This window comes from Amblyomma americanum, chromosome 8, assembly GCF_052857255.1.
Source record: "Amblyomma americanum isolate KBUSLIRL-KWMA chromosome 8, ASM5285725v1, whole genome shotgun sequence".
Taxonomy (NCBI): Eukaryota; Metazoa; Arthropoda; class Arachnida; order Ixodida; family Ixodidae; genus Amblyomma; species Amblyomma americanum.
Genome location: NC_135504.1, coordinates 41,193,629 through 41,201,901, shown reverse-complemented (window position 1 = coordinate 41,201,901; position 8,273 = coordinate 41,193,629). Strand labels below are relative to the sequence as shown.

The 8,273-nt window shown below is 48.8% G+C and overlaps 1 pseudogene; it reads right to left on the bottom strand.

The window, feature by feature from the left end:
• Positions 1 to 1,388: 1,388 nt before the first annotated feature.
• Positions 1,389 to 2,720, bottom strand: LOC144102331 (legumain pseudogene; annotated as a pseudogene).
• Between the last annotated feature and the right edge of the window lie 5,553 nt (positions 2,721 to 8,273).

Sequence of the window (8,273 nt, the reverse complement as noted above, 5' to 3'; positions counted from 1 at the left end):
CGCCTCCTTTATCCCTTCCCTTACAAATTGGGTTCAGCCACAGATCTGTTTGTACCGCTGCTCTAAATTTCCTGATAGAATCTCACCGACTGCCTAGCTAAGTGTTCCAAACTTTTCTTTTCTATCAATTATTGCACTTGTCTTAATCATTATTATTTAATCCCTCTATTATTATTCTTACAATTTTGAAATCAAAACTCTCATCCCTTTTCTGTTCATGAGGAAGAATTCACTGGTGTTGCTCTCTCACGTGCTTTTCCTTTTTATTAACTGCGTTCAGGCGAACAGCCACCCGATTCTTGGCCGATCCCCCAGTGTGGGTATGTGTCATCTTTTTACAGGCTAACAACAACAACAACAACAACTTCCCTTACAGCGCGGTTCGGGTGTCCGCCGAGATATGCGAGATAGTTTCTGCGTCACTTCCTTTCCTCAAAAACCAATCTTCATTTTCATTTTTCGAAATTTCCGGAGCCCTACACAAAGGCGTCGCCAATAGCCTTAGTTGCTTTGAAACAATAAACCGAACCATACCAAAGTGTGCACTTGGTGCGCGTGTTGGTGTATACAATTGTTTAGTAACGCCTTTTTTTCTCTGTAAAGAGTACCGTTCGAGTGAGGTGGCTTCTGCCAATACAGAAGAAAACATTTTCTTACGTACAAAGAGCGCTAAAGCCTTCTAACGCGTGTTCAAGATAACTGAGGGGACTTTTATTAAGCACGAGGTTTTTAACCTTGTCCCATATAAAAACGGCCTGCTTAATTATCTGGCTGGTTTCAGTGCGGCTCATATACACACAGTTCTGCTGCAAATTTCTGCCACTTATAAACTGCGCCACATTAACAAAAGTCCAACAAGATGTCAGATCAAGAAGAAATGAGCTTTAGCAGGGCATGTAATGTGAAGGCAAGGTAACCGCTGGTCCTTAAGGGTAACGGAGTGGATTCCAAGAGAAAGTAAGCGTAGCAGGGGGCGGCAGATGGTTAGGTGGGCGGATGAGATTAAGAAGTTTGCAGGCATAGAGTGCGTGCAGCTGACGCGGGACAGGATTAACTGAAGAAATATGAGATTGGCCGTTCCCGGCAGTGGGCGTAGTCAGGCTGATGATGATGATCGTAACTGAAAGCACATCATTAAAGCAAAAAATAGCACAAATGTAACTCGTCCTGGTTGGCTTGAAGGAGAAAAAAGATTCTGCTAACATGCAACATTGGACAAACAAACCTTGCAGTCAAGTAACCTCTACCACACAAATTCAGTTTTGCACATAAAGATGCAAGTCCGGTTAAGGGAGCCATAATTTTTATTATTGTCTCTTTTTTACCGGCTTTCCGCGAATCCTACATTGACGCTGGAAAAAACTTGCAAAGGCGTATAAATATTTTTTTTATTCTATGCCTCTTATGCTCGGATAAATGCAGGCAGTGTCCATCGCATCAGTGATATCCTTAAGCGGGTAACCAGACTCGCATGCGTTGATGAAGACGTAGAGGTGCTGGAGAGCGTAGGGATTATCGGAAAGGCTGAAGCACTTAACTTCGAAGTAGCTCACAGCGTCCTCATAGCACTCAATGTTTTGTGCATTTTTCCTGGAAGACAGGAGTGACTCGGCGATATCTTTTTTCTCCCGAGAAATGATAGTTGCGATCTCGGCGACTTTCAATTCCATGTAAGCCCTGTTGCGCATTGTTTGCACGAGCTTCTCCTGAAGAGATATTTTAGCTGTCGGTTCTGTGGCCTTCTGAATCTTGTTCTTTAGAATGGTGATCGTCACGTCCCGGTCCGCTGAGGGCGTGCATGGTATTTTCCGTCGCAGGATTGGTTTCGGTTTCCTCGAGCCTAGAAACCAGCTGACCTGCATCTTTCCCATGTTTGTGTCGCCGTATTGCATTACATCACTCTGTTTTGTTACTTTCCGGACATGTCTGAACTGGCTGCACAGACTCGTCGCGATCAAATCATTCTCTTCCGCGTGTTCCATCCATTTCACGCTGTACTCGCTGCCTAGGGGCACATTCCTATAACTGTCCCAGTAACAGGAGTAAGAATTCTGAGAAGGCCTAGCTGAGGTGGTAGCGTATACGTTGAGATTGCTCGGAAGGCGGCCATCGAACAACGATCCGGAGCGAGAAGCCTCGATGTAGATGACCATATTGTGATACCTTTGCCGTCTTCGCATTGTTGTGATCGTATTAATGAGTTGGCTTGCTTTCAAGGCGCCGCCGTTGGGGAAATTGAGGAGGCCGGGCCCTCCATGGCCCGAGAAGAAGATCAGTATGTTGTCGTTGCGCCCACTAGCTATTATTTTTCCGCTACCACGTTTCAGCTTCCTACCTTGAAGTATTTTAAGAAAGTTCTCCGGCGTCACCAGGTCTCCCGTGTAGTCCTTAGCAACTCCTTGGTACACGTTCGCTCCCTCGGGGTGGTTGAGTATTACCCCAGGCGTCGGGTTCTCGGTGTTGTTGGCGATGTCGTCGTACATCATGACAACAATTCGTTCCTCTCGTAGGCCGCGGTCGTGTAGCAGCTGGTAGGCGTGACAGATGTCCGCCTGGTGCCGGTAGTTGGCGTACGTTTTGGACCCCGCCACCAGTATAGCCCATTGCCTTCGTGGACCGCTTGAAGCTTTTGGTCTGGAATTAAAAAAGTCCGTATCCACCGATGCGAAAGCTGTCACCACGAACAGCAGCAGTAAAGGTACAAAGAAGAAGCGTGCCATTGTGCTTATTTCTTCCTTTCTGATGGCCCGCACACCTAGAGAGCCTCTTTTATGTGGTGTCACACAATATGGACGTGACGCACTAGGACATTATCCGGGTGATAGTGCGCGTGATATGATAAGGCGAGAGACTGGAGTTATATCCCACGACGCAAAGCAGAAAGCTGCATTCGGAAGTGCGGACAATGCTATCAATATCTTTGCTATTTTCCTAGATACTGCGCATTGGTACCCTAAGTTGCGTAATAGGCCTTGATGCACATTAAGCTTGAAACTTGGGGCAAATTAGGCAGTGTGCGCTCTGGCTACGACCAACAGCTGACGTGTCCTATCTTTATCGCCGGATATTTTTTAATGCTGCTGTCTGGTGTCTTCGTCGCTCGCCGCGTTAGAGAGACGCAGCAATATTTTAACGTCCTAAACGTTACAATTAGAGACACAGGCACTAAGAGACAGACCGCTGCTACATAGCATACAGACAGTAGCCCACCAAAACCGACATGCGCTTGTATGTCCTTTTCTTCGTCCCAGTACCCGGAGTCGTCGCAGTCATGCGGGCAAAACTCCCCCCCCCCCCCCCCCCGCGCAGAGGAAGCCCTCTGCGAGCGTTAGGCACTGTCACGAGAATAAAGTCACGTGCGTGACTTCACTTGTTGCGCAATGTCGACCACTTGCGGTAAGGCTCGCAAATCGTTAGTTCAAGTCACTGAGTTGGCCCACGATGACATTAAGACCAGTGTAGCGCGCCAGCATTTTCTGCTCTAACCAGCGTTTTCATATTGGTCACCAAAGCAGATGAATTCGCCACGAATGTAGGTGATATGGCGATGGTGGCCATCGTACCGGGCTCTTTAGCGGTCTTGGAAAGCCAGACTCCTCAGGTGGGCTAGTCGTCGAGCCTCTTCAGCCAGGCAGAGAATCTCTGCTAAGCACTGATCGTCATCGGTGAAGAAATAGAGGATGGTGTCCAAGGTCTGGCGAGGGGAACGCGCATAAAGGAGGAACAATGGACTGAAGCCTGTTGTTTCATGCCTGGCAGTGTGGAAACCGTATGTGATAAACGGTCACACAAGTCCCAGTTCTTGCGATTCGAAGGAACGTGCATTGAAGCATATCGGTTAGTGTGCGCTCCGTCAACCCGTTTGTTTGAGGACGGTAAGGGAAGGGTTCGAGTGTCGGAAATCAGATACGCACAAAAAGAGGAGTTCCTCCATGACGTCGGCGATTAACGGGCGGCCTCTGTCACTTATCACCACTCGTGGGGGTCCATGTTGCAAGATGATAGAATGCAGCATGAAAAGACACACGTGGTGCGCTGTTGCCGCGCGAAGGGCGGCCGTCTCAAATTGACGCATGAGGTAATATACCCATACGATGATCTAGCGGTTCCCATCGTGCGACTTCGGAAAAGGTCCCAACAGATTGAATCCCACTTTCTCAAAAGAATTTTGTGAGGTCAGCGTGGCTGTGCGCTGAGCCGTGGCACCACCGCTCCGCCAGCTGTGCGCATGCGCGGAGTGACGTCATAGCCCACAGCTGGTGTGCGCTGGCAGACCTTGCTGCGGAGCGAGGACCCCGCTAAGCAGCGACAAGCCATCCGCCTGGCGGCTGAGGCCGTGAAGCGACAATGTGTCTTCACCAGACCTTAGTTTGCGAGGCTCCTAAGTAGGGCTCCCTTAGGCCTGCGTGCCGGGGGGTCCAAAAAGGAGTTTCATTTCGGTGGAAATAAACGTTTTGATGATGATGATGTGCGCTTCCAAGGAGGTTAGTGCGCGCCGCGCGCCTCGCCGCTGCGCCGACGGCGTAGCAGACGCCGCCCGCCTCGTCAGTTGTGCGCATGCGCGGAGTGACATCAGAGCACGCAGCTGGCGTGCGCGCCAACATTCGCGCCGCTCAGTTCAACCTCCGCTTACAGACGAGCTTACAGAGGCACACTTAACAATGCAGAGAGGCCGGCTTTCCCAAACCAAAGCAGGAAGAACCATACTTGATCGTTTAGGACTAGGCATACAGTTGCCACCCCAAGATACCAAAACACAGATACCTAAACGCATCGCTAAGGTAATAAGAGTTAAGCCACTAGCTAAGAATATGCATCCTGCTCACCACGAGGGGAGAAGAAGGGCTAGGGCAAAAGCTCTACACAACATATACAACCAAGATGAACATGCAGTATACGTAGATGCCGCAGAATATCCCCAGAAACAAGCGTTCGCACTAACGGCGGTGGATACGCAAGGTAGACTGATAGTCTCCGGCACTACCATAACGAAATCCTCGGAGACAGCAGAAGAGGCGACAATCGCCCTTGCTATCCTTAACACAGAAGCTACTACCATACTCAGCCACTCTAAATTTGCCATACGCAATTATGCGAGGGGCAAAATTTCTCAGGCAGCAATGAGCATATTTCGTCAAACCAAAAACTTAGACAGAATTATTGAATTGATATGGGTCCCGGCTCACTCGGGGAACCCTGGTAACGAAGCGGCCCACATAACAGCTCGAGGATTCGTCAGCCGAGCAGGGGACGCTGTCGTTGCTGAGAGTTTTTCGAAGGACGGCCTATCATCTTTTCACGATATTACTAATCATTTTAAACTTGAAAGAAGGATATTCCCTCCTCCAGACAGTCTTTAATAAGGAGCAGGAGACCACTTGGAGGCGACTCCAGACGCGATCCTTCATGACGCCTTACCTGTTGTCAAAATTCTACCCCGGTGAATACGACCCTGCATGCACATTATGTGGTGATTTAGCCACTTATGATTACCTATTGTGGAATTGTAAAGAGGAGCCGCCCCCGAAATCTCTAATACAGGTTCCTACTCTCGAGCAGTGGGAGGCCGTGTTGGTCAGCTCAGACTTGGGAGTTCAAACCCGGGTCATTCAATGGGCTACCCAGGTCGCTGTCAGCCGTGGACTGATAGCCACCAAGCACGAATCGTCTGCATTCTGCCTTTTCTGACGAATTAAATGTTTTCCAATCCAATCCATTCGGTATCGCTGCACTGAGGCTTTCGCGCAGTCGCGCCTCAGAGTACCTTGCATCGATATGCGTGATTTCTGCGCCGTAAAAAAACAAAGCAGCTAGCAGCCATGCTACCTGAAAGTTTTCTCTTTGTATTCGAGCAAGGGTGAAGAGAGAAATCGTAAGCTGCTGACTTATCAGAACGTCTCTCCCTCAAGAGCAACGGCTACTTCCTGTTCTTCGCAATAGACTAGACTGATTCGTACCGAAGCTACGAAGGATGGCGCATTGGAACTGGTTAGGCCTTATAATAAAAGGGCTATTCCTCTCGCCAGTGTACTAACTCATAATTTCCTAAGAATCGTAAGAATATCCTGACAGCAGCCGCGCCTTCTGGAGTTGAAGCTGGGGGAAAGTTAAGCAGACCAGGCGAGCTTCACCGCAGCGACGACAGCTGCTAAGCAGCCATGGCCAGAAATCTGCTTGCTTTGCAGTTCTCACCTTGACCACCAACTCGATATTGGTTAAGGACCCTAAAAATTAGTTGTTTATTGAAGTGTGGAATCTCTATAGGGACATTCTCCACAAACATGAAATTTTAGGCAATTTTCGGGACACGAGAACCTGGGATAAAGCCCGTCAAGGCAGCCTGACAGGAGCAGCCCCGCGCCACTATGATATCGACGCTGTCTATTCTTGCATATATGGCTACAGATGTACGTTCCTAGGAATACATCTCTCCACAGGTGATAAGCGGCGTCCCGCAATGGTTAGCTAGTAAGTCTCCTCCACTGTCGTACACTGCGTGCAGAATCGCGGCTCTTTGCGGATGTGCGTGCAGTTACGGTGGATAACACACTAACAGTAGAAAGGGCAGTTAAAAAGAACGAAACAGAAAATTGCCCCGCCCGCACTACCATCGCCTCAACGAAGAACACAGAGGGCGAAACAAGTAAAGAAAACGGCAAATTAAGTCTCTACACTGTCACGTTGGGGACGACACGAAAAGTGTACAAAGGGAGGAGGTCGCTTGCATTTTCACACCAAACAAAGCAGACAGACAATAAGCAGGTTAGAAGGCGACCAACTTCTTTCAGGCCGCGGCCGGGGATTCAAGAAGTTGAGACTCGCGCAAGAGTTCCTGGAGTCGTTAACATATAACTCGACAGCGTAAGTAAATTATCCAGACAAAAAAAATGTCTGACAATGGTTGTTTCTGGTATCAGTGAGAATTTCCCTAAAATTTTTTTTTCAGCATATTTTGAGGAGCAGTGTAAGGAAGGTAAGAATTCAATTTATTTTCGCACTAATAATACGTATGTTCTTCACTACAACAGTGAGCAGCATTTTTTTCACAGCGATGCTGTTCTTGTCATTCATAAACTCCATATGTGTTTAACGCGAATATAAAGGAGCATTCTGTGTTTAGCAAACTGTGGCGGGAACGTATATTCTTATGTCAGTTTTGCTTTGGTTTATTGAGGTTTAACGTCCCAAAGCGACTCAGGCTATGAGGAACGCCGTAGTGAAGGGCTCCGAAAATTTCGAACACCTGGGGTTCTTTAACGTGCACTGTCATCGCACACTACACGGGCCTCTAGAATTTTGTTTCTATAGAAATTCGACCGGCGGGGCCGGTATAGAACCCGCGTCTTTCGGGCTGGCAGCCGACCGCCAAAACCACAGAGCCACCAGGGCGGCGGAACTTACATTGCAGTGCTCTAAATTACAAAGACGTGGGGTGGGAGTACACGTTGCGAATCTAAGATATCTAATACTCCAGGGATATCAAAAGACACGTAGCCAGTATAAGGCCCTGTGTTGTCTTGCAGTCCTCGATGGAATTAAATACCGGACCGGAAGAATGTACTGATATCCTCCCAAGGGTTGCAGGAGAGGAGAAAGACACGTGGCGCCATTGTTTTGGCTTCCGTTCACAACCAGTGAGCGGCGATAACGAGGCGTCCTTATCCACAAACACCGCCCGCGCTGATTTTGAAGCGAGGAACTACGCAACTCTTCCATAGCTGCGGCTCGAATGGCAGCAATCGCACCCTCAACCTTCGTTCCGCCTGTTGTGCTCAGAAAGTGAGCTGGATTTTCCCAGGCCTGTGAGCGGCGTGGATCTTATCAGATTGCACTCAAAATGGTGTGGAAAAGAATACGATACAGTGCGAGCAAACAATCAATATTAAAAGAATTTGCTCTGTTTCTGAGAAGTTTACTGAAGCTGGTGAAGTGTACTGAAAGTACAGGCTAACACGATTTAAAGGAGTTCACTTCAGGGTTAACCTTCTCCTATCAAACTGTTTCACACGGCTTAATTTCGCAAGAGGGCTGAGATGAACACAAGCGCTTATGCGGGAGACCCATTCACGAAATGTTGGCCGGCGCGTCGCACCGACCGCCGCTTGCAAACTGCCGCCCCACTGCAAGCTGGGACACACGCAGCGGCAAGCACCTATGCACCGCTCGACTCAAGCTCCGCCTACAACAGGTGTCACACTTTGCCACCGCGCAGCAGTGCCTGTGCGCTGCTCGGCCTGGGGTGCTTGAAGTTCGTTCCAGGAAATACAAAACAG